This window comes from Coregonus clupeaformis, chromosome 9 (assembly GCF_020615455.1).
Source record: "Coregonus clupeaformis isolate EN_2021a chromosome 9, ASM2061545v1, whole genome shotgun sequence".
Taxonomy (NCBI): Eukaryota; Metazoa; Chordata; class Actinopteri; order Salmoniformes; family Salmonidae; genus Coregonus; species Coregonus clupeaformis.
In genome coordinates, this window is record NC_059200.1 from 27079379 (window position 1) to 27100878 (window position 21500).

General features: G+C 33.9%; 1 pseudogene; it reads right to left on the reverse strand.

Annotated features, from left to right (window-relative positions):
• LOC121573886 overlaps positions 1–21500 on the reverse strand; it is a 103044-nt pseudogene that overhangs the window by 14593 nt on the left and 66951 nt on the right.

Genomic DNA, 21500 nt, shown 5'->3' on the forward strand with positions numbered 1-21500 from the left:
TAGATGACTGTATGAGTGAAATAAAGGATGTACTGTAGTGTATGAGTGAAATTAAGGATGTACTGTATGAGCGAAATAAAGGATGTACTGTATGAACTAGTGTATGAGTGAAATGAAGGATTGCTGTATGAACTACTGTATGAGTGAAATAAAGGATGTACTGTATGAACTACGTATGAGTGAAATTAAGGATGTACTGTATGAGTGAAATAAAGAATGTACTGTATGATGAAATAAATGTACTGTATGAGTGAAATGAAGGATGTACTGTATGAGTGAAATGAAGGATGTACTGTATGAGTGAAATGAAGGATGTACTGTATGAGGCGAAATAAAGGATGTACTGTATGAACTAGTGTATGAGTGAAATAAAGGATGTACTGTATGAGTGAAATAAAGGATGTACTGTATGAGTGAAATGAAGGATGTACTGTATGAGTGAAATGAAGGATGTACTGTATGAGTGAAATTAAGGATGTACTGTATGAACTAGTGTATGAGTGAAATGAAGGATTGCTGCATGAAAACTACTGTATGAGTGAAAAAAAGGATGTACTGTATGAACTACTGTATGAGTAGAAATGAAGGATGTACTGTATGAGTGAAATAAAGGATGTACTGTATGAGTGAAATAAAGGATGTAGTATGAACTAGTGTATTGAAATAAAGGGATGTTCTGTATGAGTGAAATGAAGGACGTAGTGTAGTGAAATGAAGGATGTACTGTATGGGTGAAATAAGGATGTACTGTGATAGTGAAATGAAGGATGTACTGTATGAAGTGAATGAAAGGATGTACTCGCTATGAGTGAAATGAAGGATGTACTGTAGATATGTATGAGTGAAATAAAGGATGTACTGTATGAGTGAAATAAAGGATGTACTGTGATGGAGTGAAATATAAGGATGTACTGTATGAACTACTGTATGAGTGAAATGAAGGATGTACTGTATGAGTGAAATAAAGGATGTACTGTATGAGTGAAATAAAGGATGTACTGTATGAACTAGTGTATGAGTGAAATGAAGGATTGCTGCATGAACTACTGTATGAGTGAAATAAAGGATGTACTGTATGAACTACTGTATGAGTGAAATGAAGGATGTACTGTATGAGTGAAATGAAGGATGTACTGTATGAGTGAAATAAAGGATGTACTGTATGAACTAGTGTATGAGTGAAATAAAGGATGTACTGTATGAGTGAAATAAAGGATGTACTGTATGAACTAGTGTATGAGTGAAATGAAGGATTGCTGTATGAACTACTGTATGAGTGAAATAAAGGATGTACTGTATGAACTACAGTATGAGTGAAATTAAGGATGTACTGTATGAATGAAATAAAGAATGTACTGTATGAGTGAAATAAAGGATGTACTGTATGAGTGAAATTAAGGATGTACTGTATGAGTGAAATGAAGGATGTACTGTATGAGTGAAATGAAGGATGTACTGTATGAGCAAAATAAAGGATGTACTGTATGAACTAGTGTATGGGTGAAATAAAGGATGTACTGAATGAGTGAAATAAAGGATGTACTGTATGAGTGAAATGAAGGATGTACTGTATGAGTGAAATGAAGGATGTACTGTATGAGTGAAATTAAGGATGTACTGTATGAACTAGTGTATGAGAGAAATGAAGGATTGCTGCATGAACTACTGTATGAGTGAAAAAAAGAATGTACTGTATGAACTACTGTATGAGTGAAATGAAGGATGTACTGTATGAGTGAAATAAAGAATGTACTGTATGAGTGAAATGAAGGATGTACTGTATGAGTGAAATGAAGGATGTACTGTATGAGTGAAATTAAGGATGTACTGTATGAGCGAAATAAAGAATGTACTGTATGAACTAGTGTATGGGTGAAATAAAGGATGTACTGAATGAGTGAAATAAAGGATGTACTGTATGAGTGAAATTAAGGATGTACTGTATGAGTGAAATCAAGGATGTACTGTATGAGTGAAATAAAGGATGTACTGTAAGAACTACTGTATGAGTGAAATTAAGGGATGTACTGTATGAGTGAAATAAAGGATGTACTGTATGAGTGAAATAAAGGATGTACTGTATGAACTAGTGTATGAGTGAAATGAAGGATTGCTGTATTAACTACTGTATGATAGAAATGAAGGATGTACTGTATGAGTGAAATAAAGGATGTACTGTATGAGTGAAATAAAGGACGTACTGTATGAACTAGTGTATGAGTGAAATGAAGGATTGCTGTATGAACTACTGTATGAGTGAAATAAAGGATGTACTGTATGAACTACTGTATGAGTGAAATGAAGGATGTACTGTATGAGTGAAATAAAGAATGTACTGTATGAGTGAAATGAAGGATGTACTGTATGAGTGAAATGAAGGATGTACTGTATGAGTGAAATTAAGGATGTACTGTATGAGCGAAATAAAGAATGTACTGTATGAACTAGTGTATGGGTGAAATAAAGGATGTACTGAATGAGTGAAATAAAGGATGTACTGTATGAGTGAAATGAAGGATGTACTGTATGAGTTAAATGAAGGATGTACTGTATGAGTGAAATAAAGGATGTACTGTATGAACTACTGTATGAGTGAAATTAAGGATGTACTGTATGAGTGAAATAAAGGATGTACTGTATGAGTGAAATAAAGGATGTACTGTATGAGTGAAATGAAGGATGTACTGTATGAGTGAAATGAAGGATGTACTGTATGAGTGAAATAAAGGATGTACTGTATGAACTAGTGTATGAGTGAAATAAAGGATGTACTGTATGAGTGAAATAAAGGATGTACTGTATGAGTGAAATGAAGGATGTACTGTATGAGTGAAATGAAGGACGTACTGTATGAGTGAAATGAAGGATGTACTGTATGAGCGAAATAAAGGATGTACTGTATGAACTAGTGTATGAGTGAAATAAAGGATTTACTGTATGAGTGAAATTAAGGAGGTACTGTATGAGTGAAATGAAGGATGTACTGTATGAGTGAAATGAAGGACGTACTGTATGAGTGAAATGAAGGATGTACTGTATGAGCGAAATAAAGGATGTACTGTATGAACTAGTGTATGAGTGAAATAAAGGATGTACTGTATGAGTGAAATGAAGGATGTACTGTATGAGTGAAATATAGGATGTACTGTATGAACTACTGTATGAGTGAAATGAAGGATGTACTGTATGAGTGAAATAAAGGATGTACTGTATGAGTGAAATAAAGGATGTACTGTATGAACTAGTGTATGAGTGAAATGAAGGATTGCTGCATGAACTACTGTATGAGTGAAATAAAGGATGTACTGTATGAACTACTGTATGAGTGAAATTAAGGATGTACTGTATGAGTGAAATGAAGGATGTACTGTATGAGTGAAATAAAGGATGTACTGTATGAACTAGTGTATGAGTGAAATAAAGGATGTACTGTATGAGTGAAATAAAGGATGTACTGTATGAACTAGTGTATGAGTGAAATGAAGGATTGCTGTATGAACTACTGTATGAGTGAAATAAAGGATGTACTGTGTGAACTACAGTATGAGTGAAATTAAGGATGTACTGTATGAATGAAATAAAGAATGTACTGTATGAGTGAAATAAAGGATGTACTGTATGAGTGAAATGAAGGATGTACTGTATGAGTGAAATGAAGGATGTACTGTATGAGTGAAATGAAGGATGTACTGTATGGGCGAAATAAAGGATGTACTGTATGAACTAGTGTATGGGTGAAATAAAGGATGTACTGAATGAGTGAAATAAAGGATGTACTGTATGAGTGAAATGAAGGATGTACTGTAAGAGTGAAATGAAGGATGTACTGTATGAGTGAAATTAAGGATGTACTGTATGAGTGAAATAAAGGATGTACTGTAAGAACTACTGTATGAGTGAAATTAAGGATGTACTGTATGAGTGAAATAAAGGATGTACTGTATGAATGAAATAAAGAATGTACTGTATGAGTGAAATAAAGGATGTACTGTATGAGTGAAATAAAGGATGTACTGTATGAGTGAAATGAAGGATGTACTGTATGAGTGAAATGAAGGATGTACTGTATGAGTGAAATAAAGGATGTACTGTATGAACTAGTGTATGAGTGAAATAAAGGATGTACTGTATGAGTGAAATAAAGGATGTACTGTATGAGTGAAATGAAGGATGTACTGTATGAGTGAAATGAAGGGACGTACTGTATGAGTGAAATGAAGGATGTACTGTATGAGCGAAATAAAGGATGTACTGTATGAACTAGTGTATGAGTGAAATAAAGGATGTACTGTATGAGTGAAATTAAGGATGTACTGTATGAGTGAAATGAAGGATGTACTGTATGAGTGAAATGAAGGACGTACTGTATGAGTGAAATGAAGGATGTACTGTATGAGCGAAATAAAGGATGTACTGTATGAACTAGTGTATGAGTGAAATAAAGGATGTACTGTATGAGTGAAATGAAGGATGTACTGTATGAGTGAAATATAGGATGTACTGTATGAACTACTGTATGAGTGAAATGAAGGATGTACTGTATGAGTGAAATAAAGGATGTACTGTATGAGTGAAATAAAGGATGTACTGTATGAACTAGTGTATGAGTGAAATGAAGGATTGCTGCATGAACTACTGTATGAGTGAAATAAAGGATGTACTGTATGAACTACTGTATGAGTGAAATTAAGGATGTACTGTATGAGTGAAATGAAGGATGTACTGTATGAGTGAAATAAAGGATGTACTGTATGAACTAGTGTATGAGTGAAATAAAGGATGTACTGTATGAGTGAAATAAAGGATGTACTGTATGAACTAGTGTATGAGTGAAATGAAGGATTGCTGTATGAACTACTGTATGAGTGAAATAAAGGATGTACTGTGTGAACTACAGTATGAGTGAAATTAAGGATGTACTGTATGAATGAAATAAAGAATGTACTGTATGAGTGAAATAAAGGATGTACTGTATGAGTGAAATGAAGGATGTACTGTATGAGTGAAATGAAGGATGTACTGTATGAGTGAAATGAAGGATGTACTGTATGGGCGAAATAAAGGATGTACTGTATGAACTAGTGTATGGGTGAAATAAAGGATGTACTGAATGAGTGAAATAAAGGATGTACTGTATGAGTGAAATGAAGGATGTACTGTATGAGTGAAATGAAGGATGTACTGTATGAGTGAAATTAAGGATGTACTGTATGAACTAGTGTATGAGTGAAATGAAGGATTGCTGCATGAACTACTGTATGAGTGAAAAAAAGGATGTACTGTATGAACTACTGTATGAGTGAAATGAAGGATGTACTGTATGAGTGAAATAAAGGATGTACTGTATGAGTGAAATAAAGGATGTACTGTATGAACTAGTGTATGAGTGAAATGAAGGATTGCTGTATGAACTACTGTATGAGTGAAATAAAGGATGTACTGTATGAACTACTGTATGAGTGAAATTAAGTATGTACTGTATGAGTGAAATAAAAATGTACTGTATGAGTGAAATGAAGGATGTACTGTATGAGTGAAATGAAGGATGTACTGTATGAGTGAAATGAAGGATGTACTGTATGAGCGAAATAAAGAATGTACTGTATGAACTAGTGTATGGGTGAAATAAAGGATGTACTGAATGAGTGAAATAAAGGATGTACTGTATGAGTGAAATGAAGGATGTAGTGTATGAGTGAAATTAAGGATGTACTGTATGAGTGAAATAAAGGATGTACTGTATGAGTGAAATGAAGGATGTACTGTATGAGTGAAATGAAGGATGTACTGTATGAGTGAAATGAAGGATGTACTGTATGAGCGAAAGAAAGGATGTACTGTATGAACTAGTGTATGAGTGAAATAAAGGATGTACTGTATGAGTGAAATGAAGGATGTACTGTATGAGTGAAATATAGGATGTACTGTATGAACTACTGTATGAGTGAAATGAAGGATGTACTGTATGAGTGAAATAAAGGATGTACTGTATGAGTGAAATAAAGGATGTACTGTATGAACTAGTGTATGAGTGAAATGAAGGATTGCTGCATGAACTACTGTATGAGTGAAATAAAGGATGTACTGTATGAACTACTGTATGAGTGAAATGAAGGATGTACTGTATGAGTGAAATGAAGGATGTACTGTATGAGTGAAATAAAGGATGTACTGTATGAACTAGTGTATGAGTGAAATAAAGGATGTACTGTATGAGTGAAATAAAGGATGTACTGTATGAACTAGTGTATGAGTGAAATGAAGGATTGCTGTATGAACTACTGTATGAGTGAAATAAAGGATGTACTGTATGAACTACAGTATGAGTGAAATTAAGGATGTACTGTATGAATGAAATAAAGAATGTACTGTATGAGTGAAATAAAGGATGTACTGTATGAGTGAAATTAAGGATGTACTGTATGAGTGAAATGAAGGATGTACTGTATGAGTGAAATGAAGGATGTACTGTATGAGCAAAATAAAGGATGTACTGTATGAACTAGTGTATGGGTGAAATAAAGGATGTACTGAATGAGTGAAATAAAGGATGTACTGTATGAGTGAAATGAAGGATGTACTGTATGAGTGAAATGAAGGATGTACTGTATGAGTGAAATTAAGGATGTACTGTATGAACTAGTGTATGAGAGAAATGAAGGATTGCTGCATGAACTACTGTATGAGTGAAAAAAAGAATGTACTGTATGAACTACTGTATGAGTGAAATGAAGGATGTACTGTATGAGTGAAATAAAGAATGTACTGTATGAGTGAAATGAAGGATGTACTGTATGAGTGAAATGAAGGATGTACTGTATGAGTGAAATTAAGGATGTACTGTATGAGCGAAATAAAGAATGTACTGTATGAACTAGTGTATGGGTGAAATAAAGGATGTACTGAATGAGTGAAATAAAGGATGTACTGTATGAGTGAAATTAAGGATGTACTGTATGAGTGAAATTAAGGATGTACTGTATGAGTGAAATAAAGGATGTACTGTAAGAACTACTGTATGAGTGAAATTAAGGATGTACTGTATGAGTGAAATAAAGGATGTACTGTATGAGTGAAATAAAGGATGTACTGTATGAACTAGTGTATGAGTGAAATGAAGGATTGCTGTATTAACTACTGTATGATAGAAATGAAGGATGTACTGTATGAGTGAAATAAAGGATGTACTGTATGAGTGAAATAAAGGACGTACTGTATGAACTAGTGTATGAGTGAAATGAAGGATTGCTGTATGAACTACTGTATGAGTGAAATAAAGGATGTACTGTATGAACTACTGTATGAGTGAAATGAAGGATGTACTGTATGAGTGAAATAAAGAATGTACTGTATGAGTGAAATGAAGGATGTACTGTATGAGTGAAATGAAGGATGTACTGTATGAGTGAAATTAAGGATGTACTGTATGAGCGAAATAAAGAATGTACTGTATGAACTAGTGTATGGGTGAAATAAAGGATGTACTGAATGAGTGAAATAAAGGATGTACTGTATGAGTGAAATGAAGGATGTACTGTATGAGTGAAATGAAGGATGTACTGTATGAGTGAAATAAAGGATGTACTGTATGAACTACTGTATGAGTGAAATTAAGGATGTACTGTATGAGTGAAATAAAGGATGTACTGTATGAGTGAAATAAAGGATGTACTGTATGAGTGAAATGAAGGATGTACTGTATGAGTGAAATGAAGGATGTACTGTATGAGTGAATAAAGGATGTACTGTATGAACTAGTGTATGAGTGAAATAAAGGATGTACTGTATGAGTGAAATAAAGGATGTACTGTATGAGTGAAATGAAGGATGTACTGTATGAGTGAAATGAAGGACGTACTGTATGAGTGAAATGAAGGATGTACTGTATGAGCGAAATAAAGGATGTACTGTATGAACTAGTGTATGAGTGAAATAAAGGATGTACTGTATGAGTGAAATTAAGGATGTACTGTATGAGTGAAATGAAGGATGCTACTGTATGAGTGAAATGAAGGACGTGTGAACTACTGTATGAGTGAAATGAAGGATGTACTGTAAGAGTGAAATAAAGGATGTACTGTATGAACTAGTGTATGAGTGAAATAAAGGATGTACTGTATGAGTGAAATGAAGGATGTACTGTATGAGTGAAATATAGGATGAGTACTGTATGAGTGAAATGAAGGATGTACTGTATGAGTGAAATGAAGGATGTACTGTATGAGTGAAATAAAGGATGTACTGTATGAACTAGTGTATGAGTGAAATGAAGGATGTACTGTATGAGTGTGAAGGTTACTGTATGAGTAAAATATGTACTGTATGAGTGAAATAAAGGATGTACTGTATGAACTACTGTATGAGTGAAATTAAGGATGTACTGTATGAGTGAAATGAAGGATGTACTGTATGAGTGAAATAAAGGATGTACTGTATGAACTAGTGTATGAGTGAAATGAAAGGATGTGACTACTGTATGAGTGAAATAAAGGATGTACTGTATGAGTGAAATAGGATGTACTGTATGAGTGAAATGAAGGATGTACTGTATGAGTGAAATGAAGGATGTACTGTATGAGTGAAATGAAGGATGTACTGTATGAGTGAAATTAAGATGTACTGAGAGCGAAATAAAGAATGTACTGTATGAACTAGTGTATGTGTGAAATAAAGGATGTACTGAATGAGTGAAATAAAGGATGTACTGTATGAGTGAAATGAAGGGGGGATGTACTGTATGAGTGAAATTAAGGATGTACTGTATGAGTGAAATTAAGGATGTACTGTAAGAACTACTGTATGAGTGAAATGAAGGATGTACTGTATGAACTAGTGTATGAGTGAAATGAAGGATTGCTGTATTAACTACTGTATGAGTGAAATGAAGGATGTACTGTATGAGTGAAATAAAGGATGTACTGTATGAGTGAAATAAAGGATGTACTGTATGAACTAGTGTAGAGTGAAATGAAGGATTGCTGATGAACTACTGTATGAGTGAAATAAAGGATGTACTGTATGAACTACTGTATGAGTGAAATGAAGGATGTACTGTATGAGTGAAATAAAGGATGTACTGTATGAGTGAAATGAAGGATGTACTGTATGAGTGAAATGAAGGATGTACTGTATGAGTGAAATGAAGGATGTACTGTATGAGCGAAATAAAGGATGTACTGTATGAACTAGTGTATGGGTGAAATAAAGGATGTACTGAATGAGTGAAATAAAGGATGTACTGTATGGTGAAATAGTACTGTATGAGTGAAATGAAGGATGTACTGTATGAGTGAAATAAAGGATGTATGATGACTACTGTATGAGTGAAATTAAGGATGTACTGTATGAGTGAAATAAAGGATGTACTGTATGAGTGAAATAAAGGATGTACTGTATGAGTGAAATGAATGATGTACTGTATGAGTGAAATGAAGGATGTACTGTATGAGTGAAATAAAGGATGTACTGTATGAACTAGTGTATGAGTGAAATAAAGGATGTACTGTATGAGTGAAATAAAGGATGTACTGTATGAGTGAAATGAAGGATGTACTGTATGAGTGAAATGAAGGACGTACTGTATGAGTGAAATGAAGGATGTACTGTATGAGCGAAATAAAGGATGTACTGTATGAACTAGTGTATGAGTGAAATAAAGGATGTACTGTATGAGTGAAATTAAGGATGTACTGTATGAGTGAAATGAAGGATGTACTGTATGAGTGAAATGAAGGATGTAATGTATGAACTACTGTATGAGTGAAATGAAGGATGTACTGTAAGAGTGAAATAAAGCATGTACTGTATGAACTACTGTATGAGTGAAATGAAGGATGTACTGTATGAGTGAAATGAAGGATGTACTGTATGAGTGAAATAAAGGATGTACTGTATGAGTGAAATGAAGGATGTACTGTATGAGTGAAATGAAGGATGTACTGTATGAGTGAAATAAAGGATGTACTGTATGAACTACTGTATGAGTGAAATGAAGGATGTACTGTATGAGTGAAATGAAGGATGTACTGTATGAGTGAAAATGAAGGATGTACTGTATGAGTGAAATAAAGGATGTAATGTATGAACTACTGTATGAGTGAAATGAAGGATGTACTGTAAGAGTGAAATAAAGGATGTACTGTATGAACTACTGTATGAGTGAAATGAAGGATGTACTGTATGAGTGAAATGAAGGATGTACTGTATGAGTGAAATAAAGGATGTACTGTATGAGTGAAATGAAGGACGTACTGTATGAGTGAAATGAAGGATGTACTGTATGAGTGAAATAAAGGATGTACTGTATGAACTAGTGTATGGGTGAAATAAAGGATGTACTGAATGAGTGAAATAAAGGATGTACTGTATGAGTGAAATGAAGGATGTACTGTATGAGTGAAATGAAGGATGTACTGTATGAGTGAAATTAAGGATGTACTGTATGAACTAGTGTATGAGTGAAATGAAGGATTGCTGCATGAACCACTGTATGAGTGAAAATAAAGGATGTACTGTATGAGTGAAATGAAGGATGTACTGTATGAGTGAAATAAAGGATGTACTGTATGAGTGAAATGAAGGATGTACTGTATGAGTGAAATGAAGGATGTACTGTATGAGTGAAATAAAGGATGTACTGTATGAACTAGTGTATGGGTGAAATAAAGGATGTACTGAATGAGTGAAATAAAGGATGTACTGTATGAGTGAAATGAAGGATGTACTGTATGAGTGAAATGAAGGATGTACTGTATGAGTGAAATTAAGGATGTACTGTATGAACTAGTGTATGAGTGAAATGAAGGATTGCTGCATGAACCACTGTATGAGTAAAATAAAGGATGTACTGTATGAACTACTGTATGAGTGAAATGAAGGATGTACTGTATGAACTACAGTATGAGTGAAATTAAGGATGTACTGTATGAATTAAATAAAGAATGTACTGTATGAGTGAAATAAAGGATGTACTGTATGAGTGAAATGAAGGATGTACTGTATGAGTGAAATGAAGGATGTACTGTATGAGTGAAATGAAGGATGTACTGTATGAGCGAAATAAAGGATGTACTGTATGAACTAGTGTATGGGTGAAATAAAGGATGTACTGAATGAGTGAAATAAAAGATGTACTGTATGAGTGAAATGAAGGATGTACTGTATGAGTGAAATGAAGGATGTACTGTATGAGTGAAATTAAGGATGTACTGTATGAACTAGTGTATGAGTGAAATGAAGGATTGCTGTATTAACTACTGTATGATAGAAATGAAGGATGTACTGTATGAGTGAAATAAAGGATGTACTGTATGAGTGAAATAAAGGACGTACTGTATGAACTAGTGTATGAGTGAAATGAAGGATTGCTGTATGAACTACTGTATGAGTGAAATAAAGGATGTACTGTATGAACTACTGTATGAGTGAAATGAAGGATGTACTGTATGAGTGAAATAAAGAATGTACTGTATGAGTGAAATGAAGGATGTACTGTATGAGTGAAATGAAGGATGTACTGTATGAGTGAAATTAAGGATGTACTGTATGAGCGAAATAAAGAATGTACTGTATGAACTAGTGTATGGGTGAAATAAAGGATGTACTGAATGAGTGAAATAAAGGATGTACTGTATGAGTGAAATGAAGGATGTACTGTATGAGTGAAATGAAGGATGTACTGTATGAGTGAAATAAAGGATGTACTGTATGAACTACTGTATGAGTGAAATTAAGGATGTACTGTATGAGTGAAATAAAGGATGTACTGTATGAGTGAAATGAAGGATGTACTGTATGAGTGAAATGAAGGACGTACTGTATGAGTGAAATGAAGGATGTACTGTATGGAGCGAAATAAAGGATGTACTGTATGAACTAGTGTATGAGTGAAATAAAGGATGTACTGTATGAGTGAAATTAAGGATGTACTGTATGAGTGAAATGAAGGATGTACTGTATGAGTGAAATGAAGGACGTACTGTATGAGTGAAATGAAGGATGTACTGTATGAGCGAAATAAAGGATGTACTGTATGAACTAGTGTATGAGTGAAATAAAGGATGTACTGTATGAGTGAAATGAAGGATGTACTGTATGAGTGAAATATAGGATGTACTGTATGAACTACTGTATGAGTGAAATGAAGGATGTACTGTATGAGTGAAATAAAGGATGTACTGTATGAGTGAAATAAAGGATGTACTGTATGAACTAGTGTATGAGTGAAATGAAGGATTGCTGCATGAACTACTGTATGAGTGAAATAAAGGATGTACTGTATGAACTACTGTATGAGTGAAATTAAGGATGTACTGTATGAGTGAAATGAAGGATGTACTGTATGAGTGAAATAAAGGATGTACTGTATGAACTAGTGTATGAGTGAAATAAAGGATGTACTGTATGAGTGAAATAAAGGATGTACTGTATGAACTAGTGTATGAGTGAAATGAAGGATTGCTGTATGAACTACTGTATGAGTGAAATAAAGGATGTACTGTGTGAACTACAGTATGAGTGAAATTAAGGATGTACTGTATGAATGAAATAAAGAATGTACTGTATGAGTGAAATAAAGGATGTACTGTATGAGTGAAATGAAGGATGTACTGTATGAGTGAAATGAAGGATGTACTGTATGAGTGAAATGAAGGATGTACTGTATGGCGAAATAAAGGATGTACTGTATGAACTAGTGTATGGGTGAAATAAAGGATGTACTGAATGAGTGAAATAAAGGATGTACTGTATGAGTGAAATGAAGGATGTACTGTATGAGTGAAATGAAGGATGTACTGTATGAGTGAAATTAAGGATGTACTGTATGAACTAGTGTATGAGTGAAATGAAGGATTGCTGCATGAACTACTGTATGAGTGAAAAAAAGGATGTACTGTATGAACTACTGTATGAGTGAAATGAAGGATGTACTGTATGAGTGAAATAAAGGATGTACTGTATGAGTGAAATAAAGGATGTACTGTATGAACTAGTGTATGAGTGAAATGAAGGATTGCTGTATGAACTACTGTATGAGTGAAATAAAGGATGTACTGTATGAACTACTGTATGAGTGAAATTAAGTATGTACTGTATGAGTGAAATAAAAATGTACTGTATGAGTGAAATGAAGGATGTACTGTATGAGTGAAATGAAGGATGTACTGTATGAGTGAAATTAAGGATGTACTGTATGAGCGAAATAAAGAATGTACTGTATGAACTAGTGTATGTGTGAAATAAAGGATGTACTGAATGAGTGAAATAAAGGATGTACTGTATGAGTGAAATGAAGGATGTAGTGTATGAGTGAAATTAAGGATGTACTGTATGAGTGAAATAAAGGATGTACTGTATGAGTGAAATGAAGGATGTACTGTATGAGTGAAATGAAGGATGTACTGTATGAGTGAAATGAAGGATGTACTGTATGAGCGAAATAAAGGATGTACTGTATGAACTAGTGTATGAGTGAAATAAAGGATGTACTGTATGAGTGAAATGAAGGATGTACTGTATGAGTGAAATATAGGATGTACTGTATGAACTACTGTATGAGTGAAATGAAGGATGTACTGTATGAGTGAAATAAAGGATGTACTGTATGAGTGAAATAAAGGATGTACTGTATGAACTAGTGTATGAGTGAAATGAAGGATTGCTGCATGAACTACTGTATGAGTGAAATAAAGGATGTACTGTATGAACTACTGTATGAGTGAAATGAAGGATGTACTGTATGAGTGAAATGAAGGATGTACTGTATGAGTGAAATAAAGGATGTACTGTATGAACTAGTGTATGAGTGAAATAAAGGATGTACTGTATGAGTGAAATAAAGGATGTACTGTATGAACTAGTGTATGAGTGAAATGAAGGATTGCTGTATGAACTACTGTATGAGTGAAATAAAGGATGTACTGTATGAACTACAGTATGAGTGAAATTAAGGGATGTACTGTATGAATGAAATAAAGAATGTACTGTATGAGTGAAATAAAGGATGTACTGTATGAGTGAAATTAAGGATGTACTGTATGAGTGAAATGAAGGATGTACTGTATGAGTGAAATGAAGGATGTACTGTATGAGCGAAATTAAGGATGTACTGTATGAACTAGTGTATGGGTGAAATAAAGGATGTACTGAATGAGTGAAATAAAGGATGTACTGTATGAGTGAAATGAAGGATGTACTGTATGAGTGAAATGAAGGATGTACTGTATGAGTGAAATTAAGGATGTACTGTATGAACTAGTGTATGAGAGAAATGAAGGATTGCTGCATGAACTACTGTATGAGTGAAAAAAAGGATGTACTGTATGAACTACTGTATGAGTGAAATGAAGGATGTACTGTATGAGTGAAATAAAGAATGTACTGTATGAGTGAAATGAAGGATGTACTGTATGAGTGAAATGAAGGATGTACTGTATGAGTGAAATTAAGGATGTACTGTATGAGCGAAATAAAGAATGTACTGTATGAACTAGTGTATGGGTGAAATAAAGGATGTACTGAATGAGTGAAATAAAGGATGTACTGTATGAGTGAAATGAAGGATGTACTGTATGAGTGAAATTAGGATGTACTGTATGAGTGAAATAAAGGATGTACTGTAAGAACTACTGTATGAGTGAAATTAAGGATGTACTGTATGAGTGAAATAAAGGATGTACTGTATGAGTGAAATAAAGGATGTACTGTATGAACTAGTGTATGAGTGAAATGAAGGATTGCTGTATTAACTACTGTATGATAGAAATGAAGGATGTACTGTATGAGTGAAATAAAGGATGTACTGTATGAGTGAAATAAAGGGACGTACTGTATGAACTAGTGTATGAGTGAAATGAAGGATTGCTGTATGAACTACTGTATGAGTGAAATAAAGGATGTACTGTATGAACTACTGTATGAGTGAAATGAAGGATGTACTGTATGAGTGGAAATAAAGGATGTACTGTATGAGTGAAATGAAGGATGTACTGTATGAGTGAAATGAAGGATGTACTGTATGAGTGAAATTAAGGATGTACTGTATGAGCGAAATAAAGAATGTACTGTATGAACTAGTGTATGGGTGAAATAAAGGATGTACTGAATGAGTGAAATAAAGGATGTACTGTATGAGTGAAATGAAGGATGTACTGTATGAGTGAAATGAAGGATGTACTGTATGAGTGAAATAAAGGATGTACTGTATGAACTACTGTATGAGTGAAATTAAGGATGTACTGTATGAGTGAAATAAAGGATGTACTGTATGAGTGAAATAAAGGATGTACTGTATGAGTGAAATGAAGGATGTACTGTATGAGTGAAATGAAGGATGTACTGTATGAGTGAAATAAAGGATGTACTGTATGAACTAGTGTATGAGTGAAATAAAGGATGTACTGTATGAGTGAAATAAAGGATGTACTGTATGAGTGAAATGAAGGATGTACTGTATGAGTGAAATGAAGGATGTACTGTATGAGTGAAATGAAGGATGTACTGTATGAGCGAAATAAAGGATGTACTGTATGAACTAGTGTATGAGTGAAATAAAGGATGTACTGTATGAGTGAAATTAAGGATGTACTGTATGAGTGAAATGAAGGATGTACTGTATGAGTGAAATGAAGGACGTACTGTATGAGTGAAATGAAGGATGTACTGTATGAGCGAAATAAAGGATGTACTGTATGAACTAGTGTATGAGTGAAATAAAGGATGTACTGTATGAGTGAAATGAAGGATGTACTGTATGAGTGAAATATAGGATGTACTGTATGAACTACTGTATGAGTGAAATGAAGGATGTACTGTATGAGTGAAATGAAGGATGTACTGTATGAGCGAAATAAAGGATGTACTGTATGAACTAGTGTATGGAGTGAAATAAAGGATGTACTGTATGAGTGAAATAAAAGATGTACTGTATGAGTGAAATGAAGGATGTACTGTATGAGTGAAATGAAGGATGTACTGTATGAGTGAAATAAGGATGTACTGATGAACTAGTGTATGAGTGAAATGAAGGATTGCTGTATTAACTACTGTATGATAGAAATGAAGGATGTACTGTATGAGTGAAATAAAGGATGTACTGTATGAGTGAAATAAAGGACGTACTGTATGAACTAGTGTATGAGTGAAATGAAGGATTGCTGTATGAACTACTGTATGAGTGAAATAAAGGATGTACTGTATGAACTACTGTATGAGTGAAATGAAGGATGTACTGTATGAGTGAAATAAAGGATGTACTGTATGAGTGAAATAAAGGATGTACTGTATGAGTGAAATGAAGGATGTACTGTATGAGTGAAATTAAGGATGTACTGTATGAGCGAAATAAAGGATGTACTGTATGAACTAGTGTATGGGTGAAATAAAGGATGTACTGAATGAGTGAAATAAAGGATGTACTGTATGAGTGAAATGAAGGATGTACTGTATGAGTGAAATGAAGGATGTACTGTATGAGTGAAATAAAGGATGTACTGTATGAACTACTGTATGAGTGAAATTAAGGATGTACTGTATGAGTGAAATAAAGGATGTACTGTATGAGTGAAATAAAGGATGTACTGTATGAGTGAAATGAAGGATGTACTGTATGAGTGAAATGAAGGATGTACTGTATGAGTGAAATAAAGGATGTACTGTATGAACTAGTGTATGAGTGAAATAAAGGATGTACTGTATGAGTGAAATAAAGGATGTACTGTATGAGTGAAATGAAGGATGTACTGTATGAGTGAAATGAAAGGACGTACTGTATGAGTGAAATGAAGGATGTACTGTATGAGCCGAAATAAAGGATGTACTGTATGAACTAGTGTATGAGTGAAATAAAGGATGTACTGTATGAGTGAAATGAAGGATGTACTGTATGAGTGAAATATAGGATGTACTGTATGAACTACTGTATGAGTGAAATGAAGGATGTACTGTATGAGTGAAATAAAGGATGTACTGTATGAGTGAAATAAAGGATGTACTGTATGAACTAGTGTATGAGTGAAATGAAGGATTGCTGCATGAACTACTGTATGAGTGAAATAAAGGATGTACTGTATGAACTACTGTATGAGTGAAATTAAGGATGTACTGTATGAGTGAAATGAAGGATGTACTGTATGAGTGAAATAAAGGATGTACTGTATGAACTAGTGTATGAGTGAAATAAAGGATGTACTGTATGAGTGAAATAAAGGATGTACTGTATGAACTAGTGTATGAGTGAAATGAAGGATTGCTGTATGAACTACTGTATGAGTGAAATAAAGGATGTACTGTGTGAACTACAGTATGAGTGAAATTAAGGATGTACTGTATGAATGAAATAAAGAATGTACTGTATGAGTGAAATAAAGGATGTACTGTATGAGTGAAATGAAGGATGTACTGTATGAGTGAAATGAAGGATGTACTGTATGAGTGAAATGAAGATGTACTGTATGGGCGAAATAAAGGATGTACTGTATGAACTAGTGTATGGGTGAAATAAAGGATGTACTGAATGAGTGAAATAAAGGATGTACTGTATGAGTGAAATGAAGGATGTACTGTATGAGTGAAATGAAGGATGTACTGTATGAGTGAAATTAAGGATGTACTGTATGAACTAGTGTATGAGTGAAATGAAGGATTGCTGCATGAACTACTGTATGAGTGAAAAAAAAGGATGTACTGTATGAACTACTGTATGAGTGAAATGAAGGATGTACTGTATGAGTGAAATAAAGGATGTACTGTATGAGTGAAATAAAGGATGTACTGTATGAACTAGTGTATGAGTGAAATGAAGGATTGCTGTATGAACTACTGTATGAGTGAAATAAAGGATGTACTGTATGAACTACTGTATGAGTGAAATTAAGTATGTACTGTATGAGTGAAATAAAAATGTACTGTATGAGTGAAATGAAGGATGTACTGTATGAGTGAAATGAAGGATGTACTGTATGAGTGAAATTAAGGATGTACTGTATGAGCGAAATAAAGAATGTACTGTATGAACTAGTGTATGTGTGAAATAAAGGATGTACTGAATGAGTGAAATAAAGGATGTACTGTATGAGTGAAATGAAGGATGTAGTGTATGAGTGAAATTAAGGATGTACTGTATGAGTGAAATAAAGGATGTACTGTATGAGTGAAATGAAGGATGTACTGTATGAGTGAAATGAAGGATGTACTGTATGAGTGAAATGAAGGATGTACTGTATGAGCGAAATAAAGGATGTACTGTATGAACTAGTGTATGGGTGAAATAAAGGATGTACTGTATGAGTGAAATGAAGGATGTACTGTATGAGTGAAATATAGGATGTACTGTATGAACTACTGTATGAGTGAAATGAAGGATGTACTGTATGAGTGAAATAAAGGATGTACTGTATGAGTGAAATAAAGGATGTACTGTATGAACTAGTGTATGAGTGAAATGAAGGATTGCTGCATGAACTACTGTATGAGTGAAATAAAGGATGTACTGTATGAACTACTGTATGAGTGAAATGAAGGATGTACTGTATGAGTGAAATGAAGGATGTACTGTATGAGTGAAATAAAGGATGTACTGTATGAACTAGTGTATGAGTGAAATAAAGGATGTACTGTATGAGTGAAATAAAGGATGTACTGTATGAACTAGTGTATGAGTGAAATGAAGGATTGCTGTATGAACTACTGTATGAGTGAAATAAAGGATGTACTGTATGAACTACAGTATGAGTGAAATTAGGATGTACTGTATGAATGAAATAAAGAATGTACTGTATGAGTGAAATAAAGGATGTACTGTATGAGTGAAATTAAGGATGTACTGTATGAGTGAAATGAAGGATGTACTGTATGAGTGAAATGAAGGATGTACTGTATGAGCAAAATAAAGGATGTACTGTATGAACTAGTGTATGGGTGAAATAAAGGATGTACTGAATGAGTGAAATAAAGGATGTACTGTATGAGTGAAATGAAGGATGTACTGTATGAGTGAAATGAAGGATGTACTGTATGAGTGAAATTAAGGATGTACTGTATGAACTAGTGTATGAGAGAAATGAAGGATTGCTGCATGAACTACTGTATGAGTGAAAAAAAGAATGTACTGTATGAACTACTGTATGAGTGAAATGAAGGATGTACTGTATGAGTGAAATAAAGAATGTACTGTATGAGTGAAATGAAGGATGTACTGTATGAGTGAAATGAAGGATGTACTGTATGAGTGAAATTAAGGATGTACTGTATGAGCGAAATAAAGAATGTACTGTATGAACTAGTGTATGGGTGAAATAAAGGATGTACTGAATGAGTGAAATAAAGGATGTACTGTATGAGTGAAATGAAGGATGTACTGTATGAGTGAAATTAAGGATGTACTGTATGAGTGAAATAAAGGATGTACTGTAAGAACTACTGTATGAGTGAAATTAAGGATGTACTGTATGAGTGAAATAAAGGATGTACTGTATGAGTGAAATAAAGGATGTACTGTATGAACTAGTGTATGAGTGAAATGAAGGATTGCTGTATTAACTACTGTATGATAGAAATGAAGGATGTACTGTATGAGTGAAATAAAGGATGTACTGTATGAGTGAAATAAAGGGACGTACTGTATGAACTAGTGTATGAGTGAAATGAAGGATTGCTGTATGAACTACTGTATGAGTGAAATAAAGGATGTACTGTATGAACTACTGTATGAGTGAAATGAAGGATGTACTGTATGAGTGAAATAAAGAATGTACTGTATGAGTGAAATGAAGGATGTACTGTATGAGTGAAATGAAGGATGTACTGTATGAGTGAAATTAGGATGTACTGTATGAGCGAAATAAAGAATGTACTGTATGAACTAGTGTATGGGTGAAATAAAGGATGTACTGAATGAGTGAAATAAAGGATGTACTGTATGAGTGAAATGAAGGATGTACTGTATGAGTTAAATGAAGGATGTACTGTATGAGTGAAATAAAGGATGTACTGTATGAACTACTGTATGAGTGAAATTAAGGATGTACTGTATGAGTGAAATAAAGGATGTACTGTATGAGTGAAATAAAGGATGTACTGTATGAGTGAAATGAAGGATGTACTGTATGAGTGAAATGAAGGATGTACTGTATGAGTGAAATAAAGGATGTACTGTATGAACTAGTGTATGAGTGAAATAAAGGATGTACTGTATGAGTGAAATAAAGGATGTACTGTATGAGTGAAATGAAGGATGTACTGTATGAGTGAAATGAAGGACGTACTGTATGAGTGAAATGAAGGATGTACTGTATGAGCGAAATAAAGGATGTACTGTATGAACTAGTGTATGAGTGAAATAAAGGATGTACTGTATGAGTGAAATTAAGGATGTACTGTATGAGTGAAATGAAGGATGTACTGTATGAGTGAAATGAAGGACGTACTGTATGAGTGAAATGAAGGATGTACTGTATGAGCGAAATAAAGGATGTACTGTATGAACTAGTGTATGAGTGAAATAAAGGATGTACTGTATGAGTGAAATGAAGGATGTACTGTATGAGTGAAATATAGGATGTACTGTATGAACTACTGTATGAGTGAAATGAAGGATGTACTGTATGAGTGAAATAAAGGATGTACTGTATGAGTGAAATAAAGGATGTACTGTATGAACTAGTGTATGAGTGAAATGAAGGATTGCTGCATGAACTACTGTATGAGTGAAATAAAGGATGTACTGTATGAACTACTGTATGAGTGAAATTAAGGATGTACTGTATGAGTGAAATGAAGGATGTACTGTATGAGTGAAATAAAGGATGTACTGTATGAACTAGTGTATGAGTGAAATAAAGGATGTACTGTATGAGTGAAATAAAGGATGTACTGTATGAACTAGTGTATGAGTGAAATGAAGGATTGCTGTATGAACTACTGTATGAGTGAAATAAAGGATGTACTGTGTGAACTACAGTATGAGTGAAATTAAGGATGTACTGTATGAATGAAATAAAGAATGTACTGTATGAGTGAAATAAAGGATGTACTGTATGAGTGAAATGAAGGATGTACTGTATGAGTGAAATGAAGGATGTACTGTATGAGTGAAATGAAGGATGTACTGTATGGGCGAAATAAAGGATGTACTGTATGAACTAGTGTATGGGTGAAATAAAGGATGTACTGAATGAGTGAAATAAAGGATGTACTGTATGAGTGAAATGAAGGATGTACTGTATGAGTGAAATGAAGGATGTACTGTATGAGTGAAATTAAGGATGTACTGTATGAGTGAAATAAAGGATGTACTGTAAGAACTACTGTATGAGTGAAATTAAGGATGTACTGTATGAGTGAAATAAAGGATGTACTGTATGAATGAAATAAAGAATGTACTGTATGAGTGAAATAAAGGATGTACTGTATGAGTGAAATAAAGGATGTACTGTATGAGTGAAATGAAGGATGTACTGTATGAGTGAAATGAAGGATGTACTGTATGAGTGAAATAAAGGATG